This window comes from Phaseolus vulgaris, chromosome 7, assembly GCF_051622355.1.
Source record: "Phaseolus vulgaris cultivar YP4 chromosome 7, ASM5162235v1, whole genome shotgun sequence".
NCBI lineage: Eukaryota > Viridiplantae > Streptophyta > Magnoliopsida > Fabales > Fabaceae > Phaseolus > Phaseolus vulgaris.
This window is the reverse complement of record NC_143504.1, coordinates 43,433,564-43,449,408: the sequence shown is the minus strand read 5'-3', so window position 1 is coordinate 43,449,408 and position 15,845 is coordinate 43,433,564. Positions and strand designations below refer to the sequence as shown.

The 15,845-nt window shown below is 29.7% G+C and overlaps 1 pseudogene; it reads right to left on the bottom strand.

The window, feature by feature from the left end:
- Window positions 1-3,131: 3,131 nt before the first annotated feature.
- LOC150025928 (uncharacterized) lies at window positions 3,132-15,450 on the bottom strand (annotated as a pseudogene).
- Between the last annotated feature and the right edge of the window lie 395 nt (window positions 15,451-15,845).

Sequence of the window (15,845 nt, the reverse complement as noted above, 5' to 3'; positions counted from 1 at the left end):
AGTAGGTCACAATATCTGTAAATTTCCGAGTTGATTGATATCAGATATATGGAAAGCACGCATGTATCAATAAATAAAGCCTTTAAATATTTATTTATTTGTTTTTATTTAATCAATTTGTTTTATTTAATAAATGTTTCGGAATAATGAATTTGTTCATTTTTAAGAAGTTTGATGATGAGAAATATAACATAAAAAAATGAAATCTAATAAAATGATAAAGACGTCGCCCCAGAAAAAAAAATCATTACAGACAACATATAATTATTTTACATAAATAATAATAATAATAATAATAAGCATGTAAATCCAAAGGTTAAAATTAGGGATGGCAAAGTGGGGCGGGCCAAGCGGGCTAGCCTGCGGCCCGCAGGTAAAAAACGCGGGGCGGGCTAACCTTTTCAACTTGCATTAGCCCGCCCCGCATTAACCCGCGGCCCGTGCGGACCAGCAGCGGGGCGGGGTGGGCTGGCCCGCTAACCCGCAAGAAAAAAAAAATGTCATTGTTTTAATGTGTGCAGATGACGGAGAAAATTATAATTATGAAAAAATGGATGAAAGTTCTTCTAAGGCGACATCCAATGTTATTGAAATGGAAGAATGTCAATAATGTTTATGTTTAATGTTTTTTAATTAATGTTTTATGTTTTGGAATTAGGTATGTTTAATGTTTTGGAAGTGGAAGAATAGTGATATTTGATATTTATCTTAATGTTTAATTTTTTGATGTTTGACTATGTTTGAAAAGGAAGAAAAAAAAATTTGGATTTGATAGTAACAAATATATAGGTTTAATTTGACAATTTTTTAAGAACAAAATATAAAAAAAATATTTAATTTAAAAAAAAAAACTCGGGCTGGCCCGCAAACCCGCGGGCCAGCTCATATGCGAGGCGGGGCGGGAATTCTAACTCGCAATAACTTTGCGGAGCGGGCCAACCCGCTCCACATTTTTTGCAGGCCAAGTGCGGGGCGGGCCAATGCGGGGCGGGTTGGCCCACTTTGCCACCCCTAGTTAAAATTTAAATAATGTTTAAAACAAATTAATTTTATTCTGTAAAAAATTAAATTTGGAAATCCTAAAAGTTATTGACACTTTTAATATTGGGATGAAATGATTATTTGCTGCATTAACTCTGCATAGGAAGAGTAAAGTAAATTTCGAAAAAAAAAAGTGTATAAGGAAAATACAAAGGGCACACTCTATCTCAAAAAGAATAAAATAAATTATTGAGTTAATTATTCTGACACTTATTTAATGCAACCATGTATCAATAAACAAAAGCCTTGAAAATAAGAAATGATTTACCTTGTATCTTGTTGAGCATAATGTTGATATATACTCAACAAAGTAACTTATATAATGCATTTAAGGTATAAGTTATAAGTTATAAAAATAGAGCATGATTAAATAACAAATAATTGTAAGACATAGTATGCAATTTGTCGTAACAATATTATATTCAATTTCCAACCATTTAAATAACAATTCGTTATTCAATTTAGTACATGTATTTGAAGAATAAGTATAATGTAATTGACATACATGTAAAGTTTCTTGAGACAAACAATGTTACCTAAATTTTTTAGAAAAATAATTTATTATATTATTATATCAGTTATAAATAAAAAACTGATTAAAGTAACATAATAATATATATATATTTTGAAGTGTAACAAATTGTTTTAACTCCAATATTAAGCATACTGAAACATTTTGTCCAATGATGAAACCAATACATTACACAAAGAAATATTAAAGAATAATTCTACTAATAATTCAAAATATGTTTTCAATAGAAATTAAATAATATGTACTGAGTAACAAATAGAAACTAAAACTGTCCAAATACCGCTAATAAGACATTAAAATAAGCCAATTAACTTAAAATAAGAAAACACATTGCTATTACTAATAAAACAAACTGTTAAAATGTACACAAAAATGATGACAATAAGAGAAAATAATTTTATAAAAGTTATGAAAAAATCATGAATAATAGACTTTTAGGAAACAAAATAATTTTACATTCCTGTAACAATTGTTTGACAAATAGTTCTACAAATTAGTATATGTGATTTGAAGAGTAAGTATAAGGTAATATACATACCTGTAAAGTTTCTTGAAACAAACAACTTACCTAAAATATTCAGAATAAAAAATTATTATATCAGTTATAAATAAAAAAATTTGATTAAAATAACATAATAATAAAAATTTATATATATAATATATAAATGTATTGAAGTCTAAGAAATTGTTTTAACTCCAATATTAAGCATACCTGAAACATTGTGTCATGTGATGAAACCAAAACATTACACAAATTTTTTTTAAAGAGTAATTCTACAAATCATCAAAATATATTCTGAATAGAAATTAAATAATATGTAGAGAGTAACGAATAGACTCTAAAACTGTCCAAGTAGTGCTAATAATACATAAAAATTCATCATTAAAATTACTTCCTTTTCAATCAATCTTGATATTTGTCCTTAATATCTTGAATGAGATATGATAATCCAGTCCATAGCCCTGAATAGAATTTCACTACATAAATCAACAGTTTCACATTGCCTTTCAAGAGTCTGATTTGACAATTTATTAACAATCCTGGGATATTAAGTACACAAATTGATACACGAAATTTGTAATAGTAAGAATAAATTATGTAAATTAATAATTTAAGTAAGCAATACCTCGTCAAGTGCTTCAAAGAATAATCCTTATGAAGTGCTTCAGATAAGCATCCTCTTGAAGTGCTTCAGAGAAACATCCTTTATGAACTTTAATGTTACACAACTGTTTCTTCTGATAAGGAATTCCTAAAAAACATTAATGAAATTAACAAACTTTGACAAAGGTATTTCAGAATAGGATCTAACACATTCTACAATTGATAAAGAATACGTACCATACTTTCAAGATGACCATGAATATATTTTTGGATAAAATAAGGTTCGTACAAACTTTTGTGTCACACAAAAGCAATGATCAAACCTATCAGAGACAATGTATATTAGTTCTTAAATTGTTGTTCATATATTACAAAAAGATATAAGAAATAAAAATATTTTTCAATTAATTAAAGAATTTTCATACCTCATATGTAAGGCTGTAAGAGAATACTTCAAACATTTTTTAATATTTCTCTGTAAACCACATTAGTAGTTAAATTAGTGGTAATACCATTATCATCCAAAATCAATATCTTCAACCCTTTCTTAGATTTTATTCTGGAAAGAGCAACATATAATTGTCCGTGTGTAAACACTGGACGCGGTAGATATCGACCAACTTTATTGAGCGTTTGACCTTGACTTTTATTTATTGTCATGGCAAAACACAAAGATATTGGAAATTGCCTTCTTTGAAACTTAAGTGGCAAACCTGTTTCGGAAGAAGTCAAGTTCATTCTCAGAATAAATATTTGATCAACTATATTTTTCCCAGTAATAACTTTGGCACCAATAACATTTTTCCCCAAGTGAGTTACCTGTAATCTTGTTCTATTGCAAAGTCCATTGGTTTGATCAATATTTCTTAGAAGCATTATTGGAACTCCAACTTTTAATTTAAGACAATGATTAGGAATTCCAGAGCATTTGATATCATTCAAAAATTCAGTTGTAAACCACTCAGTTTGAGCATTTTCTTGTTCTTCAGATTCGCAAGGACTGTCTGAACTTAAATAAGTAACTTCAGATCCTGGTATTAATGATAAAATGAATTCATTCACCTGATCCACACATTCTGTTGTAGGACATAATATTGCACCATCATCAAAAGAACCATCAGATGTCACATTGTTTATGTAAGAGGGATAAACAAACTCAACCAACTACAGTAAAGGTTGTTCAACATCTAAAATTAAATTCTCTTCCGGTATTTCAATCATTCCTTGTCCCAACTCATTTAACTCCATATCTCCATCTCCAATGTGAAGTATCCAATCAATAAACTCTTTTATTTCTATTTGACTTTGCAGTGATGTATGACTCTTTAATCTCATATTCTCTGTAAGTTTTAAGATTTTGCAATGTTTCCATAACTTCGAGTAATTTACTGTTGCCTTCACAATGTCATATTTTGATCCATTTTTTACAACAGGTAATATCTGACGAAAGTCTCCTCCTAATACAATTACTTTACCCCCAAAAGGTTTAAGAGCATTTTCTTCACTTTCAGCTCTCATGACATCCCTTAAAGTTCTATCCAGGGCTTCAAAACATAACATATTAATCATTGGGGCTTCATCCCATATAATTAATTTAGTTTTGATCAATAATTTGGCCCTAAGACTTCCTTGAGGAATATTGCAAGTTGACTCTTCATTTATTAACAAAGGAATGCAGAAGGTAGAATGAGTTGTTTTTCCTCCTGGAAGTAACAAAGAAGCTATACTGCTAGAAGCTACATTCAACGCAATCAACCCTTTTGATCTAATAGCAGTGGACAAAGTTTTCCACATGAAAGTTTTTTCAGTTCCTCCATAACCATATAAGAAAAAAAAACCACCAACCTCTGATAGGACTGCTGTCATTATATTCCCATAGACTTCCACTTGCTTCGGAGTAAGAGATTGAAAAAGAGAACAATGCATTTCAAACATTTCTATTTTGTCATAATTCAATTCATCAATAATGAATCTATTTTGATAAATAAAAGAATCTGAATGAATAGGTTGTGGCAGACTTGGAAAGTCTTTCAAACACTTACCATTTGAAATTAATAACTCTTCTACTTGTAGAAGACAAAGGTTTTGTATTTGAGCATCTTCAATTCTAAGACCTACGACAGAAATTATATGTCATACAGTAATTATAAAATATAAATTATAAATTTCCAAGAAATAAAAAATTTATACTTGGTAAGACAAACTCCTTTCTTTTTTGGTATAAAATGTCATCTAATAACAACTTCCATGTTTTGTTCCACACTTCATCTTGTCTAGACATAGTATTCATCAGTAAAAGGGTAACAAACAGTCTTCTCAACTGATTTCCTGATGCAAGGTCACTGGACTCTATAATGGCATCAATAAACTTTTTATCATCTGCCAATAGCCTCATTGCATAGCATGCCTCTTTATATGTTTGGTGAATGAAACCATTAATAGTTTTGATACTATCATAGTTACAGCAACCCTTTTGATAATTCAACAATAACCTCAGATAATATAATTCCCCTGACCCTACAGGAATAAATGTTAACCTTCCAATACTAACACCAATTTTCCTTGGCTTCCACTCTCTTCTGTCTGCCATCCAAACAAAATATCTAGGGTATTCACAATAAGTCAATTTTTTTCCCAGTGGATAAATTTTGTTAGCTTCAAACCAAGCTAAAAAAATTGTTCTTTTATGTTCATTGAAGTTCAATATTTCATCAATGTCTTCATTATCTTTAAAGAGAATTGGTTGCTCGTACAATAGATGAAAAGTCAATCGTTGAACTGGAGGCCATCTATGATGAATATCAAAGGCAAATATTCTCCACACAGCTTCACATGGGGATATGTATCTACAATCATAATACTGTTTAATTTCATCAATAACTGGGGTCTCTGTAGAGTCTTTATCAGCAGTAGTAATTTTCAAATTGTCTCTTTCTGGACCCTTGTTCACATATTTAAACAAATACTTGATTGAATTTGATTTGTTGCAATATTATGTGTTAACATGGGCTTGGTACCTCAATAGTAGCAATGGGCTGTATGGCACAACATTTCTATTGTCCAACTTAATTCCATTTTTAAGAATGAATGTTCCATTATCTTGACGTTTATAACATGCATATCCATCCTCATCAATAGTAGTCAACATTTTAAATTTCTTGGGGTTAAATTTTGAACATCTACCGTTAATCATGCAAGGTGAACTTATTCGACTTACCTCGCAAGGGCCATGTATCATGTAGGTTGCCACTGCCTTTGACAATTTAGGATATAAAATTGCATCCGGTAATTCTGCATAAATGACTTCATCAATATCTGTTGGAGTTCTTAACTTTTTATCTCCATCCAACCACAATAATATGTGGGCATGAGGTAAACCCCTTTTTTGAAATTCTACAGTGTACATACCTATGAGAATATGAAAAAAATTCTTCAAAATGTAATACATAATAATATATCAAGGAAACTGTTAAATATGGGTTAATGTGGATTACCTGCATTAACTTTGTCAAAATAATCATTTTTTTTTAAGTCAATCATCATTTGATCTAATTTCATTTTGAAAACTCTACAAACAATGACTGGCCTATCAGCAATAGTTAATCCTTTTGAAGTAACAAAGTCACGTATTTCAGACCAGTTTACATTGCAGGTAATAGTGATAAATAAATAAGGATATCCAAATGTTTTGCAAATGGCCATAGCATCTTGGCAATTGTTGAACATATACCTCATTCCTCCTGTAAAAGATGCAGGTAAAACTATACGTTTTCCAATTGCAAAAGAATTTATTTCTCCTCGATTAATTGCTTCTTGTACACCTTACAAAATATCACAACAGATTGTTTTTTGGTTTAGCCTTATGAACGACAATCTTTGAGCTTCAACCATTGTATATGCATCAACCAAAAACTATTGAAACAATCGACATGAATGGACTATATTCTCAAACTCCACATTTCTTAATGAAATACGACTTCTTTTACATTCTCTGCTCTTACCTCCAGAATTTCGTATTGGAATTTGTTCTTGATAGCCATCCCCTCCAAAGGGGAATATTAATGGATATTGTAATGGAATAAAGGTTGTATGTGTTTCATGGAGTCTAAACAATTGTCCTGAACTTTTTTTCACTATGATATCTCGCCCCACATCCATGTTGCTCATATCACCCACAATTAATGTTGTTTTCTCATTTGTTATAGGGGTATTGTACACTCTTGGATCTTTGCATCAGTGTCTAAATAACCTCAATGCAAAATTTGAATTACATCATTATATACAAAATCTCTTACCCTTCTAAATTTTTTTGCCAAAACATTGTTGTCATCAATCATCTTGGTAAGATCTTCAATCAAGGATTTGTCAAACTTCACCTGTTTCACTTTCGAACCTACATGCAATTTTTAAAAATATATCATTAAAAATTATCTTTTAATTAATTCAGTAAATAGAAAATAAATCAATAAAGTAACTGAATATAACACATACCCAAAGTGAGATAATCTATTTGACACTTCATTTTGAGTGTCATATATGTAAAGTTGTGCAAACTTAGGAGATGATCCACTATCGGGGAGAAAGCTTCCAATCCTATGATAGTTTTGTCCATGTAGAATAAACTGAGGAGGTCCATATCCATCATTTATCGAAGAGTGAATATTCCCTCCAATTGAAGTAAATGAAAACATACTATTGTAACTTTTAATATTTTGTAGATAGTGTTGACTTCGACTATCTTGCCCATTTAATAACTCTAACAACAATTTAGGAGGTTCTTGTAGAAAAGGGAGTTGTACTTTTCCCTTTTGACAACAAATAGAAAAATCAACGTTAACATAAGTCTTAGATTTCTGAGATCTTTCTTCATACCACACCTCGCCGAAGCAGTATTCACATTGAATAGTAGGTTGTCCAAATTCAACAATATCTATTTTCAGAAAATTAAGAAAGGTGATCTATTACTTTTATGAGATAAATGGATTTAGTTTGCATGAAGAAGTGAAGAAGTTAGAGTTAAAGATATGCACCTTCATTTTCAGTTTTTGAATATAATTCAGAACTATAAACTTGTGTGGTGTCATCCGAAACAAAAAATAATAAAAGAAAGTGGTTTTTAAAAAATTAAAAAGAAATTATAAATTAACAATTTTTAGTACCATTATTTTCTTCATTTTTCACATCTTCGTCAAAATTCAATCTCTGAATCACTGATTCAAGGATTTGAACACTGTATGTACCAGACTTGTTGTGTAAGTTTAGTGTGTTAGCTACATACCCTACACTCCCTGCAACTAAATTACCTGGACCAAATATGTTCAAAAGCAGCAATTAAGAAGTAGTAAAACCATCAATATGATTTTGAAATTTACTTGCCATAAAAGAATAACGAAAAATAATTTACATTGGTTTCCTAAACTAACCTTGAAATTTAGGGGTAGTACAGATTGTTTGTAAACATGACAATGATTGAGAAGTTGTATCCATCACGTTCAAATGATTCTTAGGGGTCACTGATTGAGAAACACAATGATTTAGGTTAAAAAATGGTGTCTTTCATTAAATGAATTTTCATTTGAATGATGAATTATTTTATAAGTCATTATTGAAGGAATAAATGTACAAAAATGAATAATGTTTCATTTTATATTTCTACTACCTCTAGCTTGATCACCCTTTTGCATCTTTCCCAAAATGTGCACAAATACAAATAAAAAAAATAGTTTCCAAAAAAAAATAAAGAAATAAAATTCAAATGTGTTATTGCTATATATTGTAATCAACTATAACAAATAATGGATTGTAAACTAACCATGAGGACGTTGAGTGAGGCTAATGTCTCCATGAGTAATTGTTTACATTAATGACATTGCTTTGGTAGTAGAATGCATCATGTTTGAGTCATTGTTAGGAGTAAGGTTGTGAGAAAAAGGGAAATTTGAGCATGTAATTCCAGATGTCTGAGAAGCAAAATCCTGACTTGATTTAAGAGTACTTTAACCTACAACAAAAAGTTTAAATGAGTGATACAATAAGATAAATCAATTAACAATCACTATATAAGAACTTATAAATTCTTTTACATTAAAGTAAATCTTTCAACAATGATTTGAAGAACTTTAACATTTCATTGTGTTTTAATCATATATATATATATATATATGATAATTATTACTACTTAATTATTTCAGTTAATTAAGAAAAAATATAGTAAAACATAAATTAGTACTATAATTAATAAATCAAAATTGTCTGTATATTTGTAATAATACTATAATTGTAATCAAACCATGTGAATGATCCATTAAGAACTAACCATGAACCTGCACTGTAAGTCCAAATTCTTCATTACTAACTGTAGCCATTGATGACAATACTTTTGTAATTGAATGCATGGTTTTGAATTCATATTCAGGAGTCGGGGTTACAGAGACAAAATCATTTATGCTTGTATTTTGAGAAGTTTGACACGAAAATTGGTTACTTGAGTTCACAATAGTTTGACGTACAAAAAAAATGAGGCATAAGAGTTGACTTTAGTACTATAATTAGAAATTTCATTGAATGACATACTGCGAGAGTTAAATGAAATAAAATGTCATTGTTACTACCTCTTTTTTTATCAACCTTTTTTTCGTTGATCATAAATGATTTTTTTCTTCTCTGCCCTTGTAGATTTGGCAACATCTGATTAATATAAACAAAAAAAAATGATTCCCCAAAAACAATATATATAAAAATTAAAATTTTTATTTAGTATTAGTCTAAATTGTAATGAATATAATTTATAATACATTTTAACTAACCTTGAAACAGTTCTCCATTACTAACGTTACCCATTGATGACAATACTTTGGTTGTTGAATGCATTAATTGATTGTTGGGAGTAAGCTTTTCATAAACAGGGATATTTGTTATCATAATTCGTGATGCTGGAGAACCAAAATTGTGACATGAGTTAGGAGTACTTTCACCTACAACAAAAAGTCAGAATGAGTGATAAATAAGGTAAACGAATGACAAATTACTATGTATTTCTTTTACACATTTTATATCAATTGAAAATTAATTTGAATTGGTTTTACACATTCAATATCAATTGAAAAATAATGTTAATTCTATTTCAAATATAAATATATAGATATATAAAGGTAATTAGGTTTCACTGTTGTTTTAACTTCTTTGTTGTACAGTTCATATAATATATTTCTTCTTTTTCTTCTGGCATATTTTCCATTATCAACATCGAGAACTAAAAAAAGAGAAATTACAAAGAAAATCATAAATAAATAACATACAGTACTTTGAAGTAAACAATATACTTAATATTATGCTTACCATTGTTGGATTCAGATATGCATGTTGTGTTTGGATTTTGATTCTCTAGAAAATAAGACCCATGTAAAACAATAGGTCAAATCATACACAGACACTAAATCTATTAAGAACTATATCATACCATTTATTTTTTATATATTTTTATCATAAATTGTGTTGAGAGTTCATTCATTCTTACATCATAATAGACTATGAACTTGTTTTCTAAACCTAATTTTTAAATATATATCTATATCTAGATGTATGTATATATGACACTTAAAAATCTAAATATACGTTGTAGTTGTTATACCTGATGTTGGGTTTAATATACGTGTCAAAGTTCAAGAGGGGGGGGGGGGGGGGGGGGGGGGGGGTGAATTGACCTTTTAAAAATTTCTCGCAGAATCAGTATTTATCACAGTATACAAAAAATAAATCAATTTATTTGAAAATGAACAGATTTATTTTGGCACTGTTAATGTTTAAAAACGTTTATATCAGCCAAGTTAATCTCAAGATTATGCAGATTAATTTGCAAGTCACACACTCTGATATTAGAAAGAAAACCAGTTTTTCCAGAAATTAAGAACAGTATGAAACACGCCCAGAAAGAACAGATTTATTATTAATTGAACAGATTTATTTCGTGACAGTTTAACATATATGCAGTAATTCGAGATCAGAGATTAAAGGAGAATGAACACAAGACAGTTATACTGGTTCACTCCAATGAGCTACATCCGGTCTTCACCTAAACCAAGGTGAAATTCACTAAATCACAATTCAAAAAACCACAAACACCACTGTTCTTGAACCCTACAAGAACTTTGGTACACTTGCTGAAAAACACTATTTCAGTATACACACTCTTCAAGAAACCCTATCAAGAAGAGTTTACAACCACACTTTTACAAGAAATGAAATGTGAAAGGAATACACCTGATAGAGGATGCAGAAATCTGCCTTAACCCAATAGAACAGATCGCTTAAACAGTAGCAGCACCTCTTACCAAGCTTTGGAACCAAACAAGAACAAGCACACTTTTAAATTTGGAAATCTTTCAAGAACAAATGCTAATTCTTTGTCAATCCTTAATTCTCTGATGCAAAACTTGTTTTCTCAATTGTATGATCGATGTTTAAACTCATAAACAAGTTTTTTTTTTATAGAAAACCAACTTATAACAGATTTTTGAAAAATAGTTAAAGCTGTTATAAAAAGAACAGATTGAAAATAAAATGAACAGATTTATTTTCAAAACCAGTAAGAGAATCTGTTATGTGAGGAGACTTAGTCAACCATTCTGGTGCAGGGACAAAACTAAAAACCGTTTAAGATAAGCATTGCACCAGACTAAAAAGAATTCATTCATTTACAGATGAACAGATTTATTTTTCAAAACGATAACAGAAAAAGTTTAACTATTAAAACACAGTCGTTCTGAAAGGTAGAAGACTTAGTCAAAATACTTGATGCACAAAATCTAATTTTCACAAGACTTAGCCAAAGCATCAGTTTAAAAAAGAATCTGTTTATTTAGAAAAGAACATATTTTTTTTTTATGCAGTAAATGTGTTTTTTGTAAAACATGTGAAAAACAGTTTAAGAAATTTTGTGCTTGCTCTTATCACATGGCCAGGGGTTAGGAGGTGAGTTACTCAGCAAAAAGCCTACTCTTAAACAACCTCTAAACACTACCTAAGACATTCTTAAAGCAAAAGGAAATACACATGAATTGTACATAAAAGTCTTCATCAAACACATGTCTTGAAGGGGCAGCAACCATCTTTAACACCTGATACATTAGAATTTGTTTGAGAAAGGCTAACAATCCTATTTCTTCTATTAATATTTTGCTTCAGTTGCTCCATAACTATTGAAAGCTGAATGACTGAACTTTCAAGAGTATTGTAGTAAGAACAAATATTTTCAGCCATAAAAGTATGTACTGTTTTGAGGAGTAAGTGTGTACAATATATTGTTCACGCTAGCTTTGTTTTGGATGTTTGTTTTGGCGCCAATTTTTACGGTACATGGTCAAGAACGAGACTTTCTTATATGTTATTACTTTGACATAATGCATTTATTAATTAAATATTAAAATATTCAACAAATAAAAATGTGTAATATTTTTATATAATAATAATGATATTTAGTTATATATAATTATATAATAATGGTATTTAATACTTAAAAATGTTCAACCAAAAATTTACCTTTGAAAAGGGATAACACTTGCACCATTTTTCTTTATTTTGCATAATAAACAAACAAACATCGAAATGTAACGTAATTAAAAAATCAAATAATAAAAACCATTAAAACAATTACAAATTTAGGTAGTATCAATGTTCAATGAAGAAAGCTCATGCAATGCATGTCTAGAAGTTGTTTTGAAAAAGGGGAACTTAACTTTTAAGATCTGAAAACAAATTCTTGTTCTAGTCCAAAATAACAATGTCCTACTTTAAGCATTGTCATTAATGAATTGTTGGTTGACTTTTGAAAGAGAAAACCTGCAGAGAATATACTTATCATATTGTATATATAATAATATATATATATAGTAAATAGTAAATATAGTAATACATTTGAATCGACATTTATCTAGAAACAATCATCTCTTAAACCACAGAAGAACGAAGCAACGTCCAAAAATAGAAATATAAAGTACGTCAATTTAAAAAAAGATAACATGATTTAACATCCCTTATAAGCAAAAAATATGGGAACTTTGGCTAACTTTCTTTTGCACCATTGTAGAACAACTTTTATGTTTAACAAAAAAAAGGAATCTTTGCATTGGATATATCTGAAATAATACACAACATGCAAGAACACGTACTATATGTATACCGCCAAAAAAACTTGACTAAAACAGATATGCTCATTCTATATTTCCTAATTTGACTAAAACAGAAATCAAAGAACAAAAATATAAATGAAAAAGATGGTAAATAAAATGATTATTGTAAGCCCATTTTTTTTATGAAATATATATACCTTAAATCTGTGAACTAAAAATATTTAAAAATGGAAACTTTAATCAATATTTATGCTCGAAATGAAAAAAGATCCAAACTTTAATTACCTTTTCCATTCCATGGATACCTCTACAGCGCGTATGCTTACCAAGTTCTATATTGGGAAATCACAGTAGAAGAGAAACCATTTTTATGTCTTAAAGCTTAAGAATAGAGAAATATTATTATAACAACATTTTTTTTATGAAATGCATGCACCTTTAATTAATATTTATGGTCAGAATGAAAAAAGATCCAAACTTTAATTACCTTTTCCATTCCATGGATAAATCTACAGTGCAAATGGTTACCAACTTCTATATTTGCAACTCACAAAGTAGAAGAGAAACAGTTTTTATGTCTTAAAGCTTAAGAGTAAGAGTAGAGAAATATAAGAATAAGAATTCGGTGAGAATGAAAAAACAGAAACCACCTGTGGTGAGTTTTGGAACACGTGTAAGTTCTACAATGTTTCACTTGTATCTCCCAGAATCAAGCAGAAACAGAGTAAACAATCTGGTAGATCTGGTATCTGGTTATCTGGTATCTGGTATAATGGACAAAAAGAAGTTGCTTGAGACAAAGAATAGAGCAACTAAGGTTGTTTCTAAACTGCAACAAATAGATATCAGTTGGCTTATGAATGTAGAAGAAAATGAAGATGATAAACGGAAAATGAATTTGAACTAATATTAGCACACCCAACTTTATGTGCTTTTCCAGAAACTTCCTCAGTCATTTGTTAATGATTTACTGCGAAAATTGTGTTATTAAGTTATTTTGAATTTGCACTAATTTTAGTTTTTATTAATTTGTTTTTCTTTTTAATTTAACTTCGAAATTTGTACTCGGTGTGGAAGAAATGATTACCTGAAAGTTCTCGAAGTCTTAAATATTATTTTATACAACTTTATTTTCGTTGAAAATAATATGAAAACTCTTTGATCAATATAGACAGAATCCTATTCCATACACTTTGATCAATCACAAACTCTTAGCAATCTCAGCTCTTTGAAAAACTCAAAAACTCTTAGCAAAAACTTGTCAAAGATTAATTGTCAAATCTGTTTTTCTGACTTTATTCAAAGATGTAGTTTGTTATCAAATCTTAACAAACTCTTAAATTGCATTTAAAGATTGGTCAAAGCATTTAATGACTGGAGCGTAAGCAGCTAAATCATTTAAAGCTCAGTCAAAGATAAAACAGTTTTTCTGTTATGGTCCCAAAAAAACAATCGGTTGTTTTGGTACTTAACAGTTCAACCATTTTAGAAACAGTTTTCAATCTTTTTCTCAAAACACCTAAGTATAAACAATCGGTTGTTTCGACAAAACAATCAGTTGTTTTAACTTAGTTTGAAAACATTTTACTTTCACAAAGATTGAGAATGCCTATGCTTTATATTTAATCAAAGGGTGGATTACAATATCCAAACTACCCCAGAACTATACTAAACCAGCACAGCAACATCAAGCACAACAGAGGCTTCAATATCCTTCAAAGGATTTGGATTCTTCAAAACTTGAACACCACTTGGTTCAACAACTAAGTCTTTTGTAGTGACTCGTCATCAGTAGTAGAACCCTGATATCAGAAGAGGGCTTCTTGTTATAACATTCAAATATAATTTTGTCATCTTCACGGATAGAATGAAGACGACAAAATTGTTTCCACCCGCTACAGAGTGTAACGCTTCTGGAAGGAAACCTGAACTTGAAAACGTTGCATTCCACATCTTGTAGCCATCCATGTAGAGTAACCTTCTTGAACTTCCCTCTACAAACATATTCAGCAAAAAGAGAAGGCAAATCCTTAAACAATAACCAAATTATTAGTTAATAATTAGTTAATAAAAGAAATAGAATATATCAATAACCATTTAAAAAGAAAGGATAGTAAACTGACCACATATCCTCCATAGACTTGTTTTGAACTCAACTTTAAGCCAAAATGTATAAAGGGGCCATTGTTGAGCGGCTCCCTCCCTTGAACATCCTTCAGAAAATTTCTTATAACCATTTCACATAACTCCCCCATAAAAATAGTTATATTGAAGGAGTTATTACCCACGTAACGAAACAATATATTGTGGTGACCTTTAAACCCATAAAAATCACTCATACTAGACCATCCATGCAAAATTTGGGGACAAAGTATATCTTTGTTATAATATACTATATGAATATTGCCTTGACTTTCGTTGAGGGTCCATTCCTCATCCAGTTCATTTTCAAACTCGATGGCGAATGCACGATCCACGTGTCCATTCTATCCATTTTAAAACCATAAAAATACTCAAAGAACTGAAAAAACTATGAAAAAATAGGAATTTCAGAAGAAGAAAAAAACATACCTCCCCACGAATGTTAACTATTGTAAACAGACCCTAGCAGAAATTTTTACGATCTCTTCAGGAATGACAGCCATGACAGTGAGAAAAAGAAAGATGACGATGATGGATGTAGGGAAGAAGTAGAGAAGAGTAATTTAAGAAGTTACAAAGAAGAAAGCAATAGGATTGTGAGTAATAAAAAGCCCTACGTTACTTATATATACCAATCATACATTTTCAGTCACAAATCTATGATAAGTTTTCTCTAAAGGAACATGTCCTTTCAGTTCCTATATTAAATAATAAAAAACATAATTAAAATCCAATAATGATAGTAAAATAAATTAAGAAATAATAATAATAATAATTAATAAATAATATTAAATTAAAGACCAATAAATACGAAAAAACAAAATTATAAAAAGCAGAGTAGGTGAGTTGTTACCTATAATTATTCTTTGACGTTTCGATTTTTCATTGCCTTATACAA